We start from the raw sequence: 19,640 nt of genomic DNA on the forward strand, positions 1-19,640 counted from the left end.
TTTACGCTTCTCCTTTCTCCCTATCTCTTAAACTTCCCCGTCTACCTAACCTGATGTGAGCTGGGTAACCAACTACCAATGATACGCTAGCTCCCTCACCTGACCACCTATTCCCCCATCCCCACCTACCCCCTAACCACCTATTCCCCGATGCTCACCTATCCCCCCTGACCACCTCCTCTTCCCCCCCAGCCCCTCCCTGGGATGGTCACGGAGACGCCCTCTGCCACAAAAAATACGGACATGAGAAAACGAAATAGAACAGGGACGAAAAAGAGGCTTAATGGACGCCCTGATCTCACCCCACGCCGAAAGAATGATGGTCGTCTCAAGAAATGTATGGGAAGTTTTTGACAGTCTCTTACGCTTACAATCATCAGTTTATGAAAAAATTTATGCAATATATTTTCTTTTTGTGTGTGTGTGTGGCGGGGGGGGGGGGAGGAAGTAGCCTATCGAGAACGCCAGCAGTTGCAGAACACTCCAAGAATATTTATAATAATTTTTTTTAAAGTGACTGATTACTATTAGGTCTACCAACAGAAAAAAAAAAAAATCCCATCAACAGCCCAAGCATCAGTCCTCAATGAGCTACCTTTTGCATATCACAGTAAAAACAAAAGGTGAATATTAGTGCCCAAGTGGAGACATGTCCAGGTACGTGACGCCATTCTTTGACATTTGAGTGGATTGGACTTCGAAAACTGGCTTCCAACTTCATATGCAGGGTCGGTTGTATCCCCAAAAATTTCTGAAATATTTGTGTTTAATCGATTACCATTTTTAATATCAGGCAGCCTCTTGAACTCATGGGCTTAAATAATTCTTTCCTGAAGATCAGCTGGCTCTCGGCTTGGTAAAATAATGGAAGAAGGAGAACTGTAATTTTCCCGGGTATCCGCGTCCTCCATGTTGCCTGCCACCAGCGAGGAGGCAGAGGTCACCCGCCCACCACCACACAACATCTCCCTCATCCACCCTCATCACACTCACCGTCATCAACCAATACGATACCATCAACACTTCGTTACACTATAACCATTAATTTGACCACGACCTACGAGTGGAGGGCGGGAGAGAGCGTGGATAAATAGGTAAATGGGGCAGTTTGTGATAAGGGTCTGGCCCCCTGGCGGTGAGGTGGAGAGTTAACGTGTCATGTTGCCAGATGCCGTCATACGCTCCACCTCACATCTTACTGACGTTATATTAGGTGGATAAACCTACCACTAATATAACGATCACCGATGACAGGATGGTGATAGAAAGCACGGATAATTGTGTTAAATGGGACAGTCTGTGATACGGGACCGGCCCCCCTGGTGACAAGATAGGGAGTTAACGTGACATGTTGCCAGATGTCGTCATGCGCCTTTTTTCACACTTTCGTTTTAGTTCTTTCATACTTCACGTTGAATTTAAAATTAAATGGACAACAATACCATTAAGTTTTTTAATCAAGTCGTAATTCCTACTACCTTCAGGCGATTTTACTCAACTGTTATTATTTATTTATTTATTTATTTATGCATTGGAGGTGACAGATACAGCCATTATGAAGTCCTTCCAGCATAAAAAAGTATGGAGGTAGGAATGTACAGAAGAAGAAGAAGAAGAAGAAGAAGAAGAAGAGGAGGAGGAGGAAGAAGAAGAAGAAGAAGAAGAAGAAGAAGAAGAAGAAGAAGAAGAAGAAGAAGAAGAAGAAGAAGAGGAAGAAGAGGAAAGAAAAGATAACTGCACAAAGGTCATGAAGGCAGATCACAATTTTATTACTTTTTTCTTAATCCCGGTTTTTTCCCCCTAATTCAAGACTTGCCACGTTTGAATGTATATCCCGCTCCCCATATTGTGCTGTTTGGTGGTGGGCAACACGGGTAAAGCATACTGAGTTCACCAGTCTGACCAGCTTGAGAGAGAGAGAGAGAGACACGGGTGGGCCTCCTACTCCAGCAGATAAAGACTTGACTAACACTACTGATAGCTTCACACAGGGGCACCTTATGCTCTCTCTCTCTCTCTCTCTCCAGTTTCTTCTCAACTTCCTTGCCACAATATTTTTCTCATTCTTTCTTCTTTTTCCTCCTCCCCGTCCTTCTCGTCATCCTCTTCCTGTCTTTTCCATTATCCCACTCTCCTCCCATTTCGTCCCCTCCCCACATTCTTCTTTTCTTTTTCCTCTCCTCCTCCTACTTCTCTTCCTCTTATTCTTCCTGCTCCTGCTCCTGCTCCTCCTCTTATTCCTGTTCCCGCTCCTCCTCCGCCTCTTCCCGTGAGTGACTCCAGATTACCTAAAACACTCTGGCCACTTAGCCTCTTATTGCTCCTGATCTTATCCCTACTTCTCTCTCTCTCTCTCTCTCTCTCTCTCTCTCTCTCTGTATGTATGTATGTATGTATGTATAATGTGTAGATTATTACAGGCTCACTGAAAGACTGTGGACTTTCCTATTTCACTATTCCTATTTCACTATTCAACTTCACCTTTTCCTCTCCTCTCTCCTTCCGTCCTTTCTCGTAATACCCTCTTCTTCCTTAATTTTCCATCTTTCTTCGCTTCCCCCTTCCCTCCAGTCTCTCACTCTGCCCTCCTCTCCTCCCATCTCACTCACTCTGCCCTCCACTCCTCCCATCTCACTCATTCTGCCCTTCTCTTCTCCCATCTCACTCATTCTGCCCTCCTCTCCTCCCATCTCACTCACCCTGCCCTCCTCTCCTCCCATCTCCCTCACTCTGCCCTCCTCTCCTCCCATCTCACTCACTTTGCCCTCCCTTTCTCCCATCTCCCTCACTCTAATCTCCTCTCATCCCATCCCACTCACTTCCCGCATCTCTCTTACGTTCTCTAATTTCAGGCAAGGAGGAGAAAGGAGCAACTGCAAAGACGGCCTTACTTAAGACTGTGGTTGGGGTGCACGCGTTTCATTTTATCTACTTATTTATTTACTAACTTATTTCATTACCGGGTATGTATTTATTTTTAACAGTAACCTTTAGAGGCCTGGAAATGCGGGCCTAAATAAAGTCTAACGATTACTACATTAAAATAGTTACAAATTCTCTCGTTCTGAAAGGGTCATGGGGAGCAGTTTCTCCTGGAAGTGTCTTACGTTCCTTGCACCTCCATCTTAGCGATTTATTTCCCTTATTGCACGTTAATGGTCTCTGTATGCAATTAATATCTTCCTCACATTGAAAGTTGCATAAAAATCTGATACAGGTAACGTGGCAGAGGGTGATGGTGGTACAACAGGAAGCACAACAGGCCCGCAAATGAGAGGTCCCTGGTTCGATTCCCGTGCCGACCACAAGAGATTTCGCCCGAGTTTCTTTACCCCAAGTTCGTGCTTAAAATGGAAATAGGGAGCTGGACCTGCCACCTGATGGTTGCGTGTCTGGAGGAATGCTGTAAAATGCTTCCCTTGATCGGTACACTAAATAATTGCCAGAATGAATGATAGTAGTATTTGAATTTAATGTGGATAGACAGACAGATAGATAGTGTGTGTGTGTGTGTGTGTGTGTGTGTGTGTGTAGTGAAGGTGGCCCTGGTGAGATAAGTAGGAGAGAGGCCTATGAATCACCCCAAGTGCTACCACAGACTACACTCTCTTCCACACACACTCCCTTTAATGTCACATCCTTCTTATTTACCACTTATTTTTATCGCCTCTCCTCCTACCTTATACCCCACTTATACGTATCTCTTCTCCTTATACCTTATCCCCTACTTAAACTAACCTGCCTCTCTGTTTTACCTTCGTTTTATTCTTCATTTTATTTCAGCCTGTGACATCCTTTTCATTTCCATTCTATAATTACTTTTTCTTCTTCAATCTTTCTTTCCCTTCGTCTCTTCTCCCTCATTCTCCACTTACTGTTTTCTCTTCTGTTTTTCTTATAGATTATTTAACGTCAATCTGGGTAAAATTTGCCGTTTTTTGAGACTACTTTTATTCTTCCCTTTATTTATTTATTTTTTTTTCATTTGTCGTACTTTATGATTTTTATTGCTAATTTAGATTTTTTTTTTTTTAATATAATACCGCTGTTACTGCCGGACCCACCACGTAGTGGAGGAAGTAGTATAAGATTTTAACTCCGCCACAAAAACGTTTCTCTACAGATGAATATAAACGTTTCTAGGCAGCAAGATTACGGTGAAAACAAGGGGTCATGGACTCGTATTCTCGTCGGTTAAGGAAGCTCCCTAACACCTGTTGCTTGGCGATTTATTTCTGGATATGATTGGGTAATATCCTTTTGTACGTTATTGATGAAGAGTATGGTGACACTGGAAGGATTTATGTAACAAAGAAGATTATAGTAAGGTTAGGAAAAGATGTAGTAGTAGTAGTAGTAGTAGTAGTAGTAGTAGTAATAGTACCAGTAGTAGTGGTAGTAGTAGTAGTAGTAGAATTGTTGTTGTTGTTGCTTGTAGTTATAGCTGTAGTTTTTATTATTGTTGTTGTAGTTACTGTCCTTGCTATAGTATTTATTCTAGTTGTAGTTATTGTTGTTGTTGTAGTTGTTGGTGGTGGTGGTGTAAGCGGAAAGGGCAATATTGGCGAGGGAAAGATTGGTCAGCCATCTAATAAATCGTGTGTGGGGAAAGAGTGGTGGAAAAGGAGGATATTAGCAGGCCTGTAATTACTGGGGCTGAGGGAGGGGTGGGAATGGCAGTGGTGGTGGGCAATCTGAACCGTAACCACAACCATAACCACAACCACAACCTTAACACAACCACAGCCTTAACCACAACCATAACCATAACCTTAATCACAACCACAGCCTTAACCACAACCTTAACCACAACCACAACCTTAACACAACCACAACCTTAACCACAACCACAACCTTAACCACTACCATAACCACTACCACTCTTAACCACAACCGTAATCACTACCAAATAACTAATACCACATTCTTGACCACTACGATAATCACAACCATAACCACTACAACCATAACCATAACCAAAGCCATAACCCTGTCCTTAACCACACCATTAAATTTAACCAAAACAACTATAACCACAACCACAGCCTTAACCACAACCACAACCTTAACCACAACCACAGCCTTAACCACAACCACAACCTTAACCACAACCACAGCCTTAACCACACCTACAACCCTAACCACAACCACAACCTTACCCTAACTCTCAACATCTTACCACACATCTTGCTCACCTTAAGAAACTGGCCAAAGAGTGAGAAAGATCGAGGAAGACACTGACCATCTTACTCCCTTAATTAAAAAATAAAAACCGTCTTACATAAAATCGTCACGAGGCAGCAAAAATGAAATATAAAAATGACGTCCTTGGGCTGAAGAGATTAAAAAACTATGTCTATCTGATTTATGTAATCTTTAATCTATTTCCCCCCTACTTCTATACCCCCTACAACAACAACATCTCTCACTATCACAACCCTTTCATTCGTGTTTAGATCACCACTGAAATAACAACACACCACCGCAATCACCCTTCCACACAGCCCTCAGCCACGTTAAGTCCACCACAACAGCTACCACAACCCCGTTCCCCCACCACCACAACTACCACCACCACTACAACCACCACAACCACCTACCACACCTCACAACCACTACTACTACTATACTATCACAGTCACCCACCACCACCACTACAACTACCACAACCACCTACCGCAGCTCATAACCACTACTACCACTACACTATCACAACCACAGCATTCCCTAACTACCACAACTCGACCACAACAGCACATCACAGCAGCCATCCACCACCACCACCACACATCTACACAACCACAAACAATACCACACAACCCCCCTCCCTCACAATCCCTCCACCACCACCACACACATCTACAACCACAACTATCACCACACAACCCCCCCTACCACAGAATTCCACCACAACCACCACCACCACCACCACAACCACCACAACCACCACCACACCAGATCCCAGTGTGGAGGAGCGGAAGTCGTGTGTATCACCTAAGATCACTGAGGGAAGGAGGGACTAGGCCATTTTCCTCAGCTTAACCTCAAAAAAGACCCTTAATGACTGTGTGTGTGTGTGTGTGTGTGTGTGTGTGTGTGTGTAGGGGGCTGAGGGGATGTTATGTATTCTTTGTATCTGCAGGACAGATGGGAATGTGTGTGTGTGTGTGTGTGTGTGTGTGTGTGTGTGTGTGTGTGTGTGTGTGTGTGTGTGTGTGTGTGTGTGTGTGTGTGTGTGTGTGTGTGTGTGTGTGTGTGTGTGTGTGTGTGTGTGTGTGTGTGTGTGTGTGTGTGTGTGTGTTGAGGGGATGTATGTGTCCTGTGTAATTGCAGAAAAGGTAAAAATGTGTACAGCTAAAAAAAAAAAAAAAAAAAAGAGGGAAATTATGAGAGAGAGAGAGAGAGAGAGAGAGAGAGAGAGAGAGAGAGAGAATCATGAAAATCAAATCCTCCTTCCCAGTGGAGTGTTTTGAGAGAGTTCGGTTCCACGATCATCATTCGGCTTTAAACTTTCCAGAACACCGTATTTAACCGTATTTAACCTCAAATTCCTGGGCACTCTTATTTACGATCAACACGACTAAAAGGAGAGGGCGGATTCGGTAGGCTGGAAAGGGGGGTTCATTATAACCTGTGTGGGAGCCGAAATGAAGTGGCACCTAATTCACCCGGACGGCAGGAAGACCCGGACACTAATGCTTGGTTCACCTGTCTGGCTTTCCTATAAACAAAAGTAATTAAGGTAAAGGAAAGGAAAGGATGGGAAAGGCCTCTCTCCGTCTGTCACGATATATTTCTCGACCCTCGTCCTTTCCCTGTCCACGCTGCCATTTTTAAAGCAGTCCCAAATTTAAAAGTCTTCCTTTGTTGTGTTTTCCATCTCTTCTACGTTTCAGTTTATGCACATGATTAAAAGGAAATTATTACGTTTACTGTATCGGCCTTATGGCAAAATATTTCGGTGAGTTTACAGGTCTAACGTCACTGGCTATCTAAGTATCTATCATTGTATGGAGAGAGAGAGAGAGAGAGAGAGAGAGAGAGAGAACAATACCTACAGTAGTACCTTCTTACCCTCATTAACCCACCTATCCCACAAAAAATAAAAAATAAAAAAACAAAAACAGAAGACAAAAAACACAAACAATGACAAACCTACGGCGTTCACTGACCATGCAACCGCGACGCAGGTAGCAAAGGGGCTAGGGACAATCCACTACCTGAGGGCCAATTTCGCAAGCCACAAAATAGGTCCCCTTCGCTCGGTCACAGGTGGGTCTAGGGGCGGCTACCTGAGCAACGTGGTTAATTTGGAAGGGGAGTGGGTGCGACAGGTGTGAGGGAGAGGGTGGAGGGGGATGGTGAGGGGTGGGGGATGGTTTGGTGGGGAAAGGGAGGGGATGGGTCTGGTGATTTGGTGGTAGGTGAGAGGGGGTGGTGATTTTTCTTTTTTCTCCTCTCTCAATCACAATGTTTCACTTGTAAATATAAGATTATCAGAAGTAGGGTGTGCTAAGCCGACTCTGTGCCTTGCTCAATCCTGCAGAGCTGATGATTCTTATTTGTTCCTGTATATTCAAGCTGTGGAGTTCTCATGTGTGTGATCGTTTAAACAGCTGCTCGTTTTGTCCCTCCACTCACCTTGCCGTCGAAATGCTGCTTCACTCACTAATTATCATCACTGCTCTTCTGAACTCAAGGATTGCACGCCTACCACTTTTAAGGCGGGCACGCAGCATCTACTGTACCTGTTCCACACGCGCTTTTTCTTTTGTGTGTCTAACTCCTTGACTGATACCTGGTCAATTTCGGAGCAGTCTTCGCCTGTCTGTATGTTGGTTCTCACGTTTGAAACCTTGGAAGGGACAAATTTTTCACAACATCTATTTTTCGTTCTTTATTTTCCATGTAAGAAAAAAACCAGGTGCCCGAGGGAACGACGAGGAGTAAGAGGGGTGCTGCAGCTAAGGTGATAAGAGAGGGAAGGGAGGACATGAAAGAAGAGAGGAAGGAGAAAAGAAGAGGGGAAGAGGGAAAAAAGATATAAAGGAGGAGAGAAAAAAGGGAAGAAGGAATGAAAAAGAGAGTTGGAAAGAAGAGGGGGAGAAGGAAAGAAGAGGGGGAGAAGGAAAGAAGAGGGGGAGATGGAAAGAAGAGAGGAAGGAGGAAAGAAGAAAGGAAGGAGGAAAGAAGAGGGGGAGAAGGAAAGAAAACGAGGGTAGAAAAGAAGAGGGAGAGAAGGAAAGAAAAGGAGGGTACGAAAGAAGAGAGAGGGAAAGAAAGAAGGGAGGTGGGGGGGCAGTGACCAAGGAACTGTAGGGAGGAAGGGGGGATGTGGACACCAGGATAGGTATTGGAGGAGGAGAGGTAGGAGTGAGAAGGGAAGGGAAGTCGGAAGGATTATAAAGGATTACGCAAGGACGCAAACAGCAACACACCTACTGGTCTTCCCGAGTCTATTTGTTTCAGAAGCCGGTAACTATGATATTTGATTCTATGAGACTAAGACAAGGATAGTAAAGGAAGAAGGCCATCCCCCTCCCCCACCCAACACACAAACCAGTCGAAGCGAGAGGGAGAAAATGAGAAGGATCAATGTGTAGTATAGAAAAATGTGATGGAAATTACAGGAAAGGATGGAAGGAAAACTATATTCTACAGTAACTTAGAGAGAGAGAGAGAGAGAGAGAGAGAGAGAGAGAGAGAGAGAGAGAGAGAGAGAGAGAGAGAGAGAGAGAGAGAGAGAGACGTTGCTAGGGAGAAGCGGAAGTGACAATCAAGGAAGAAGCAATATTAAGGAAACGGGAATGTGACCCCTCCTCCCACACACACACACACACACACACACACACACACACACACACACACACACACACACACACACACCAGGGGAGGGGGAGAGAAAGCAGGTGCAATAAGAAAGAGTGACAGAGGAAGGAAAGAAATCTGACGGAGGAAGTGGGTGAACCAGATGGGGAGAGAGGGAGGGGAAGGGGAGGGGGAAGAGGGTGGAGAAGGGGAGGGGAAAGGAGGGGGGTAAAGACGTGGAAGGGAGGGCGTAGAAAAGAATGGTGAGAGGGGAGGAAGAGAAGGACAAGGGTACCGGAGAAAGGGGAGAAGGGAGAGGAAGGGAAAAAGGGAGGGGACGCAGAAGAGGAAAAGAGAAAGAGGAGTGAACAAAGGAGGGGAGGAGAGAAGCAGAGAAATAAGAGTAAGAAGATAAAGAAGGGAGAGGGGGTGGGAGAAGAGGGAAGAGGAAGAAGAGAAGAAAGGGAGGGAGAAGGGGGAGGGAGAAGAGGGAAGAGGAAGAAGGGAAGGAAGGGAGAGGGAAGGAGGAAGGGGGAAAGGGGTGGGTGAAATTATCCTTGCCTTTTTTTTCCACATTTCCTTCTTAGACAATATTAAGCCAGAAAATATATCCACGAATCTCTCTCTCTCTCTCTCTCTCTCTCTCTCTCTCTCTCTCTCTCTCTCTCTCGGTAGGGTAAGTTATAGGTGGGGTATGTCAGTAGGTAAGTAGGGAAGTTGGTAAGGCAGATACTGTAGATTAGGCAGTAAGCAGGGCAGTACACAGGACAGTAGGGTAAGTAAGTATGTAGGTAGGCAGGTAGGGTAGGTACGATATGTTAGTATGATTAAACTGCATAACTAAACATAAAAAGAAAATGAAGAAGTTCTTGAGTCCTCTTCTTAACTCCTACCTCCTCCTCCTCCTCCTCCTCCTCCTCAATCAATCAATCAATCATCATCATCTCTTCTATGTACAGGATGGATGGATGGATGGATGGATGAATCGATAGACGGATGAAAGGAATCTGGTCACCTTTTTTACAACACAGGTAAAGAACATGTGGTTGTTTTTCCACTCATTATCTCAACACCTGGCGGAAAACTTGGCGAAATTATTTTTTGCGTCCACATTCCCACCAGCCCCCATGCCCCCCTCCCCACAAAACAAATCTATCTATCTATCTATTACTCATCCATCCACCCATCTATCCATTCATCTATCTATCCATCGGTGGTAGAAAGAATTACATGAAAAGTACACCGTCGGACTGAAAAGGTTAAGCATGACTGAAGACAGGAAGGAAGGAAGGAAGGGGAGGGGCAAGGAGTGGGTTAAGGAAAGGATATATAAAAAGGGGAAAATGATAGGTAAGGGAGGAAAGGGGCGCAATGAGAGGGGAGGCTGGGGGAGGGTTGGGTAGGGGGAGGGAGGGGGAGAGGAAAGGGAGGAAAGGGGTGAGGGATGGGAAGGGCGAGGGTGGAGGTGGGTTTGAGTGGGTGGGGAAGGAGAAGGAGAGGAAAGAGGTGGGAGGACAGGGAGAAGAAGGAGGGTGGGGATGGGGGTAGAGTAGGAGGAGGGAGGGAGGGCAAGGGGGAGAGGAAGGACTGGGGAGAAGAAGGGAGGAACAGAGAGGAGGAAGAGGATGGAACGAACAAAGAATTTAAGAGCAAAGAATACAAAGGAAGTACAGATAACGAGAGATATTGGTGTACAGCGAGACTATCGATTAAAATTAATTATAATACCAATGTTTCCCGCATAATAGACAATAAAAAAAAAAGAAACGAAGACTTAAGAAGCTTGATGGAAATAACACGGAAATCAACACTGGAAAAACAAACGAGGAAACATTATGAACAATTCAATAACTTAAAAAAAAAACAAAAAAAAAAAAGTACTATAATGTATTCTATTCTAAAATATAATATTAATAAAAAAAGAAAAGAAAACAATACACACACATAATACGTCCATAATTAATCCGTCATATCAGGATCCCCGGCTTACCTGAAAAAAAGAAAAATAATAATCAGGTATATGAATGTGAGGCTGTCTGTCATCCACTTACTCATTTTACTGGTACCTACACGTGACTCTACACTGAATGACACGGCTACAATGAGTGGTCAGCCTAATAGTGTCCTGTGCTCCAAGAAACCATATACTACGCTTACCGGTAAATGGAAGCCTGGTGGTTTAGTAGGTTAGGCTACTCCAACCGGATGTGATCCTCGTTCGCTAAGGAGGCTACCTATCACCTCTCCCACAGCGATTTATTTTTGGATCCGGCTGGTTAATATAACTGTATACCTTCCTTATGCAGAGTATGGCGATTTTTTATTTAAGCAACAAAATACGACTGTAACGTATAACAAGCAAAATAAATCACTTAGGAAGACGTGTTAAGAAGTTTCCATAACTGACGAGAATATCGACCTTGATCTAAACAGCCTAGCCCAGGACACCTACGTTCCTGATTTTAGGGTCAGTACAGGACTGGAAAAAAATATGGATGAATGGATAAAAACAGGAGTAAGAGCAGAAAACATCCTCTTTATGTGCCATTTCATCTCAGACATCCTAAATATTACTGTTAAGGGTGACACCAAACAGACAGACAGACAGGCAAAGCAATGAGACACACACACACACACACACACACACACACACACACACACACACACACACACACTAAAAAGATGGTAAAAAGTGTCTGAGATGATTACGACCGACCCACCATTAAGGGAAAAGGCGGTAAAAATCTCTCTCTCTCTCTCCCTCTCTCTCTCTCTCACACACACACACACACATCTGGTTGGCAGGATGTGGTAAGAATAGTGGTGGAGATGCAGGTGGAGACAATGGTGGTGGTGGTGGTGATGGTGATGATGATGATAGTGGTGATGCGTGAAGTGATGATAAAGGTGGTAGTGCTGGTGGTGTGGATGATGATGATGAAGAAACTGAGGATGGTAATGGGGATGACAAATGTAAAATGATGATGATGAAGGTGCAGATGGTAATGGTGCAAGTGATGACAGAGTAATTACAGGTGCTGATGGTGATAATGATGAGACAGGTAAAGGTAAAGACACCATCACCTGTACGTCTGTCATTAACGGAGGAAAAAAAAAATGCATCTTCATTTTTTTTTTTGCATCGACGGATCCCCTTACCTGCGCCTGACTCATCTGCCATTCCTCAAACCCTTCAATTTCTTGTGTGTGTGTGTGTGTGTGTGTGTGTGTGTGTGAACCGCGTCCCATACAAAGGATTCTGACGCCTTTTACTCATTAGCACAGAGGAACAGTGAGGTAGGTACTTTTTAGACTGCAAGAGACATCAGTGGGAGACGATACTACCAGACCTAACCTAACCTACGCTAAATTAACAGAGCTACATCCAACCAAATTTAAGCTAATCTAGTGTTGTTTTTTGCCGTTGTTGTTGCTGTTGTTGTGGTCCAAGGTTCATCCGTACGTGAACCCAGTAGACCGCAAGATAAAGACGTCCTGCAGTCCACGGTCCTACTCTCAGGGGACAGGGAGGGAGTTCCGTGCCAATGGTTATATCAGTGCCACCACATGAAGGCGTCCCTCTCCAGGACTTAATGTACCTAGATTAGATGGGGTACACTCAAACCTACCCTCCCTTCCTCACAGTTCCCCATCCGACCGTTCCTGGCACACCCTAACCTAACCTAATTTCCTCACTGCTCCCCATCCCACCTATCCCGTCCCATCCCGCTCTCGTGACGGGCCCAGCACACGCGTCACATACAGGGAGGGTACAGAGGCAGCGGCGACATCTGACAGGGGCAAAAACAGGGGACGGAGGACACCATAAACCCGCAAAAACATGGGTTCTTGGAAGCTTCTCCGTGTTGGCCGGGGTGATTTTATGATGGCACTGCTGTCTGGGTGCAGGTGAAGGTGCTATTATGGTGCAAGTGATGGTGGTGGTAGTGGTGTCGATGTTAGGATAGGGTTAGGGTGGTGAAGGATGTAAACGGGGTGGTGGTGGTTTAAGGGTGTAGGTGATGGATGGAGGGGATGGTGTTACAGCGTAGTTGGTGGTGGTGGTGGTGGTGGTGTTTGGGTGCAGAGGGTGAGGTGCAAGTGGTGGTGATTTTAGGGTGTAAGTGGCCGTGATACTATTAGGGTGCAGGTGGTGAAGGTGTCGGTGGCGTTAGGGTACAACTGGTGGGGATGGTGATGACTGTGGTGATGGTGAGAAATAAACCCTTTCTGCAACACGACGGCAGAGGCTTGGAAAACAATGAGAAAAAGGAAAGAAAAAAGGCAGGCATTAAAAAAAAAGAAAGAAAAAGACGCAAAAAAAGAGTAAAGAGAAAAAAAAGAAAAAAAAAAAACAGTAAAAGGCATGGCAAAAGCGAAAACAGAAAGAGAAAAAAAGAAAAAGAAACCGAACTTGAACCGCCAGATTTGTGCCAAGCTCACCAGCCATCAGAGTCAGGCAGGGCAAGCCAGGACACGCCAGATTACCCAGACAAGGCAGGGATTATTGTGGCAGGCAGAGAGAGGCAGGAATGGAGAGGAAGGGAGGGGAAAGACTGAGGGGATGGAGAGTAGGGAGGGGAAGGTAGGGAAATGAAAAAGGCACTAGAGGGTGAAGAGCAGGTGGAATGACGGAAGAGAGAGGGATGGGAGGAAAGGAGAGGCAGGAGGAAGAGGCGGGGTGAATAGGCAAGAGGAACTGGCGGGAGGGAGAGGCAGTGACGGAGGTAGAGGGGGAAGAGGGATGGCAAGGCAAGGAGAGGATGAAAAGGGAGGAGGAAAGGAGAGAGAGATAGGAAGGAGAGGGCAGATGGAGAAGGAGGAGAGGTTGGAAGGAGAGGGAGGAATGAGGAGGAGGTGGTGGTGGCGAGGTAGGTAAAAGAGGTAGGAAGAAGGGGCAGGAAAGAGAAATAAGGTGGAAAGGAGAAAGAGTAATTACAGCAAAAGCAATAAATTCAGTGCAAGAAAAGAGTGAGGGAGGAAGAACAGGTAGGCAGGGTAGGCAGGTAGGACAGGCTGGGCAGGAAGGAATCAGAGGAAAGCAGAGAAGACACGGCAGACAGGACGGGAAGGGCAGGCAGGAAAGCAAAGAAAGAAGACAGGGCAGGCAGATAGGACACGAAGGGCAGGCAAAAGATGCAGGCAGGACAAGTAGGATAGGTACGTATTACAGGTAAGCAGAAAAGACGGGAAGGAGAGAGTGGATAGATGAAAGCAGGAAGAGATGGCAGGAGAAAGAGGCAAGGCAGACAGGAAAGGGAGGGCAGGATGGGATAGCAGACAGGAGAGGTAGGCAGCAAGCGTGACAAACAAGCAGGAGAGACAGGCAGAAGGAAAGTGGGGAGAAGAAGGCATGGAGAACAGGCAGGAGAGGCAGGCAGGGCAGGCAGGGAGTGGCTCAGGGGTGGTGGGGTTATCTGGGGTCATCTGGGTCCTGAGGTCACGCCACTGGACGGGCAGGGGTGAGGCAGGGGTGAGACACGGGTGAGACAGGGGTGAGACAGGCGAGGCAAGGAGTAAGGCAGGCGAAAAGCAGGGGTGAAGCAGCAATGTGGCAGGGGTGGGACAGGGTAGAGGTAAGAGTACGAAGTAGGGGTGAAGCAGGGTTAAGGCAGGGAAGAGGCAAAAATGAGGCAAGGGTGAGGTAGAGGTGAGAGGCATGGATGCAAAGATGAAAGAAATATGCGTCAAAATACCTTACAGATATTTCCAAGTTCAATATAATCTAACTCAAAATGAAACACACACTTCTAAGTTTCCATTCAGAGCTTCAAATATACCACTAAATATCCCACTTCCTATACCAGGCATATTTCCCCTCGCGAACTGTCATCAAAATCTGAAAAGGAACCGAAATTCAAACTGGTCATTGAGGTAGAAGGTGATGTATAAATGATTTTTTTTTCTTTTATTTATTTATTTATTTTTTTTATAAGTTGTTGAGGACACGTCACTTGTTCACACGCGGGACTACAAAGGGAGAAGACGAAGGCTGTACCCTCACGCCACTACACACACACACACACACACACACACACACACACACACACACACACATAATAAATCGCTTTGGAAGAGGTGGTAGGGAGAGAATACGGGCAGGGAATAAGGCACCCCATTATTTTCCTTCACTGGTTTGAAGTACAGAAATCGAACCATCCAAGATATGAAAAAAAAAAAAAACGAGTTAAGAATTTTAGTTACGCTCCAACAGTTAAAAAAAATAAAAAAAAATAAAATAAAACTGGCAAGATATTTATTTCCTTCCCATACAGACGCGATGCCTGGAGAAAATTGTATCATCTTTTTCAATTTGTTCGCAAGGTTGATTCGTCGACAAAATGTTTTCGATAAATTGCTACAGTTCACTTTAGGATGACTGGCTGGGCGGGGGGGGGGGCTAGAACTACTAAAAAAAGAAAAAAAAAAAGCAAGAAGTGGATAAGGATATATGGAAGGGGAAGTGGTTTACTGTCTTCTTGCCATCTTTCTTCTCCCATCCTCCCTTTTCTTCTCCTCAGTTCCCATATCTTTGTTCTTTGTCATTCTGCAACTCTTACACATTCTTCCTCACCTCGCCCCCTCTCTGTCTGTCTGTCTGTCTGTCTCTCATACATTCGAGTATTTCCCTTCTACAGTATTTCCCCCTCTCTTTCGTCTCTTCACCATTCTTTATTCCACTTCCCCCACCCTCCTCTCTCTCTCTCTCTCTCTCTCTCTCTCCTACACCCGCCTTGGCCCCGTCCGTATTTCATGCCATCCCCGTATTAAAACAAGAGGCGGTAAATCAGAGAAGGCAGAGTGGAGAGGCCAGCCCGGGTCCAATCACGCCGCCTAGACAATAGTGTTAAGTAAATCAGGGAGGGGAAGGGAAAGGGAGAAGGATGGGAGAGGGGAAGGGGAGGGGATGGGAGGGGAAGGGAAGGGGGTGGGAGAGGGGAAGGGAAGGGGGTGGGAGAGGGGAAGGGAATGGGACGGAAGAGGGGAAGGGAATGGGATGGAAGAGGGGAAGAGGAGGGGATGGGAGAGGGGAAGGGATGGGGATGAAAGGGGGGAAGGGAGAGGGATGGAAGGGGGGAAGGATAGGGATGGGAGAGGGGAAGGGAAGGGGATGGGAGAGGGGAGGGGAAAGGGAGACAGGATGAGAGTACAAAGGAATACAAAAGAAAGCAATCGGCAAGAACACATGACAATGCTTTCAAGACTGTTTGATAAAGAGAAATCTGCCACTATTATATTTATTTAAAGATAATAATGGGAGAGCAAGAGACCTCCTCCCCTCCCTTCAGTCCCTCCACCTGAAGCCGACAGGGGAAAGTGAAAGGACGATAAGGAAGCATAAATACAAATGTCACAAATATTAAAGGATGGAAGGGATATTCATTTTACACCAGAGCAGTTACCCTCTAAGATATATTTAACATTAGGGTGCATTACTATACTCATTTTACTCTCACTTGGCCCAAATATTCGTCCTTTTGCTGCTTATTTCACGGAGCTTAGTGGTCGAAAATGACAATAGTATGACTCTACATCCTTTACACAGCACTTCTTCGTGACTGGCATAGTGTTCCAGCGTTCTCTGTAACATTTCAGCATTCAAGACGTGGAGATGGCAAAATTAGGCTAAGTTAGAACAAAAGGAGTATAGTTTGCGTTTCATGGTATCGCTAATGATTTGAAAGTCTGTGTTTACAATTCGTATGTGCTTAGCTGGGGAGTGGAAGGTAAATATTTATCTAAGCGAGTTTTTTCAGGTTAGTTCTGCGACACAGGCTAACACTTCAAGGAAAACTGTTACAGACGTCCATAACTTTAAGAATAATTTTGGCTTATATGGCTGGAGTTTTTGCCATTTTGACAGCTGTTACTTCCTGTGTTTTTCGTTCCTGAGGAGGGGAGTAGTGGAGCCAGCGGAAAAGGAAAGGAGACGAGTACACTGAAAATCCTGTAACAGAATTCCTACTGGCCTAGAACGAGTTATCTACGAGTTATTTACGAACCATCTACGAGTTATCTAGGAGTTATCTACGAGTTATCTACAATTTATCTAGGAGTTATCTACGAGTTATCTATGAGTTACCTACGAGTTTTCTTCTGAGGTTAACTGTATTTGCGTGAGTCAGTACGAGAAACAGCGGGACCGAACCTCCTTTTGTATTTCATTCTGTACCACGATCAGACGATTTCTCTCGACTTTGGAAAAACCCTCCGTATTAAGGGGGTTCATAGTTTTGGGGAGAGAGTGGGGAGAGAAATGGGGAGGAAGATGAAGAAAGGGGAAGAGAAAAACTGAGAGAAGAGTTGGGAAAGGAAGGGAGCAAGGTAGGAGGAAGAGGAAGAAAATGAGGAAGAGGCGTGGGAGATGAGGTGAGATATGACAAAGGAAGGAGGAGAGGAGAGGAGAGGAGAGGAGAGAGGAGGCGTGAGGGAAAGAAGAGGGGAGAACAATGAGGGGTGCGAGAAGAAGCTAGGGTAAGGAAGGGAGGGGAAAGTTAGAGAGAGGGAGAGTGGAATAGACAGAAGAGGAAGGGAGAATGAGGGTGAAAGGGGAAGGAGAGAGGAAAGGAGGAAGAGAGAAAAAAAGTGGGGAGAAGAACAGAGAGAGAGAGAGGGGAGGGAGGGAGGAGGAGGGGGAAGGAAGGGAGGGAGAAAGAAGGGAGATAAGTGAGACAGGGAGTTAAAAGGCAGAAGTAATGTTGTTAAGTTAATGTGGACAAGGAATGACGAAGGGGAAGTGTGTGTGTGTGTGTGTGTGTGTGTGTGTGTGTGTGTGTGTGTGTGTGTGTGTGTGTGTGTGTGTGTGTGTGTGTGTGTGTGTGTGTGTGTGTGTGTGTGTGTGTGTGTGTGTGTGTGTGTGTGTGTGTGTGTGTGTGTGTGTGTGTGTGTGTGTGTGTGTGTCAGAAAAACCCACGGACGTCGTGACGTCCAATTTTTAGTACCACTCTCTCTCTCTCTCTCTCTCTCTCTCTCTCTCTCTCTCTCTCTCTCTCTCTCTCCCTCTCTCTCTCTCTCTCTCTCTCATTTTCTACTCGTCTCACAATTTTCTTTTTGTCTCTTCACTTTTTCAGTTTTCAGTTCACGTTCCTGTTTCATTCTGATTCTCTCTCTCTCTCTCTCTCTCTCTCTCTCTCTCTCTCTCTCTCTCTCTCTCTCTCTCTCTCTCTCTCTCTCTCTCTCTCTCTCTCTCTCTCCCCAAATTGGCCCCCACCCTCAGGGACAGAGGACACAAATAAATTAATATATATTTTTACCAATCCCAGGAGAAAAAAAATCATCAAAATACGAAAAACCCAAAAACATTATTATTTAACTTCTTCCCTACGAGGGCAAGGTGGTGGAGAGAGGCCTTCAAGTGGTGGCACCCATATAACCAGTCGGATCCATGTCCCCGTGGAGGAGGAGGAGGAGAGAATTTCAGCCTGCAGTCCAAAGGGTTCACGTCTTGATAAACCTGGGGCCACAAGAACAATAATTTCAACTTAGAAGGATCCATAAATAATCAGTGAAGAATACTGTATATCCAGTTCCTCTAATTAATTCAAAGTCTCTCTTGAAGTGAAGGAAATGTCTGGAGATAGCACACACACACACACACACACACACACACACACACACACACACACACACACACACACACACACACACAACGATCAAGAAGTCACTGGATTTAAGGGCTAACCTTACCATGAATACAAACATCATTATAAAGATGCAATTGGGTGACGTTAATATCGAAAAGAGAGAGAGAGAGAGAGAGAGAGAGAGAGAGAGAGAGAGAGAGAGAGAGAGAGAGAGAGAGAGTGTGTGTGTGTGGGGTGAGCGCAATGACAGAGTGAGATGGGGGGAAAAGATGAGAGGCAATATGACAGGAAGAGAAGAGTGAGGTAGGAATGGAGGGTAAAGGAAGGAGAAAGGGAAGACACAAGAAGATGAAGAGATGTGAATATTAGAAGAAAAGGTATGAGAAACAGGATGTAGGGAAGAAGGGAAGGAGAAGAAGATGGTTGAAGGGAAAGGAGGGAGGGAAGGAGGAGAGAGGAAGGAACGGGAGGAAAAGAGGGAGAATGGGAAGCTGAGGAAAGGAGAGCGGGAGAGAGAAATGATACAGACACTGGAGAGAAGTAGGAAGAAGGACAGGGAGGAAGGGAGGGAACGAAGAAGAGGAGAGGGAGGAAGGGGTAATGGGGCAAGGAAGGGAGGAGGAACAAAAGAAATAAAACGAGACAACAGTCGACATATGGGATGCATGGAAGGTATAGCGAAGGGAAAGAAGGGGAGGAGGAAGGACGGGAGTAAGGGTAAAGGGAAGGGAGGAAGGAAAGATAAAGGGAGGGAAAGAGAAAGCGAGAGAGAGAGGGCAGACCTGAGGAAAGGAGCAAGGAAGAGATGAACATAAAGTTAGAAAAGAGTAATACAGATCAACAAGAAAGGAAAGAGGGAACTGAGGAGGAATGGAAGGAGAGAGGGGAAGAGGCGGGTAAGGAGGGGAGGGAAGGAGGGAGAAGGGAGGGAAGATGAGGACTCACGCTCGGCAAATACTTTAAGAGAGGCAGAAGTGAACTCCTTTAGAAGAGCAGAGCAAACGGGGCATAAAGACGCGGGACAGCAAAACACATCCACTCAGGCGTACCAATTCTCTCATATACCTCACAGCCATTCAACCCCGCCCATAACCCCTCCTATTTTCCTCCATACGATTTTTCATTGGTTTCCGGATTCTCTTTAAGCTGGGGGTATTCTTGGGGGGTGTGGGGGTAGGGGGGAGCTGTGGGAAGTGGGGTGGTGGGAGGCGGGTAATGGTCCGGGAGGGTTGGCAAGCGTGGGGCAAT

Source organism: Coenobita brevimanus, chromosome 70 (assembly GCF_032717465.1).
Source record: "Coenobita brevimanus isolate Jiangsu-jjx chromosome 70, ASM3271746v2, whole genome shotgun sequence".
In the NCBI taxonomy this organism is placed as follows: Eukaryota; Metazoa; Arthropoda; class Malacostraca; order Decapoda; family Coenobitidae; genus Coenobita; species Coenobita brevimanus.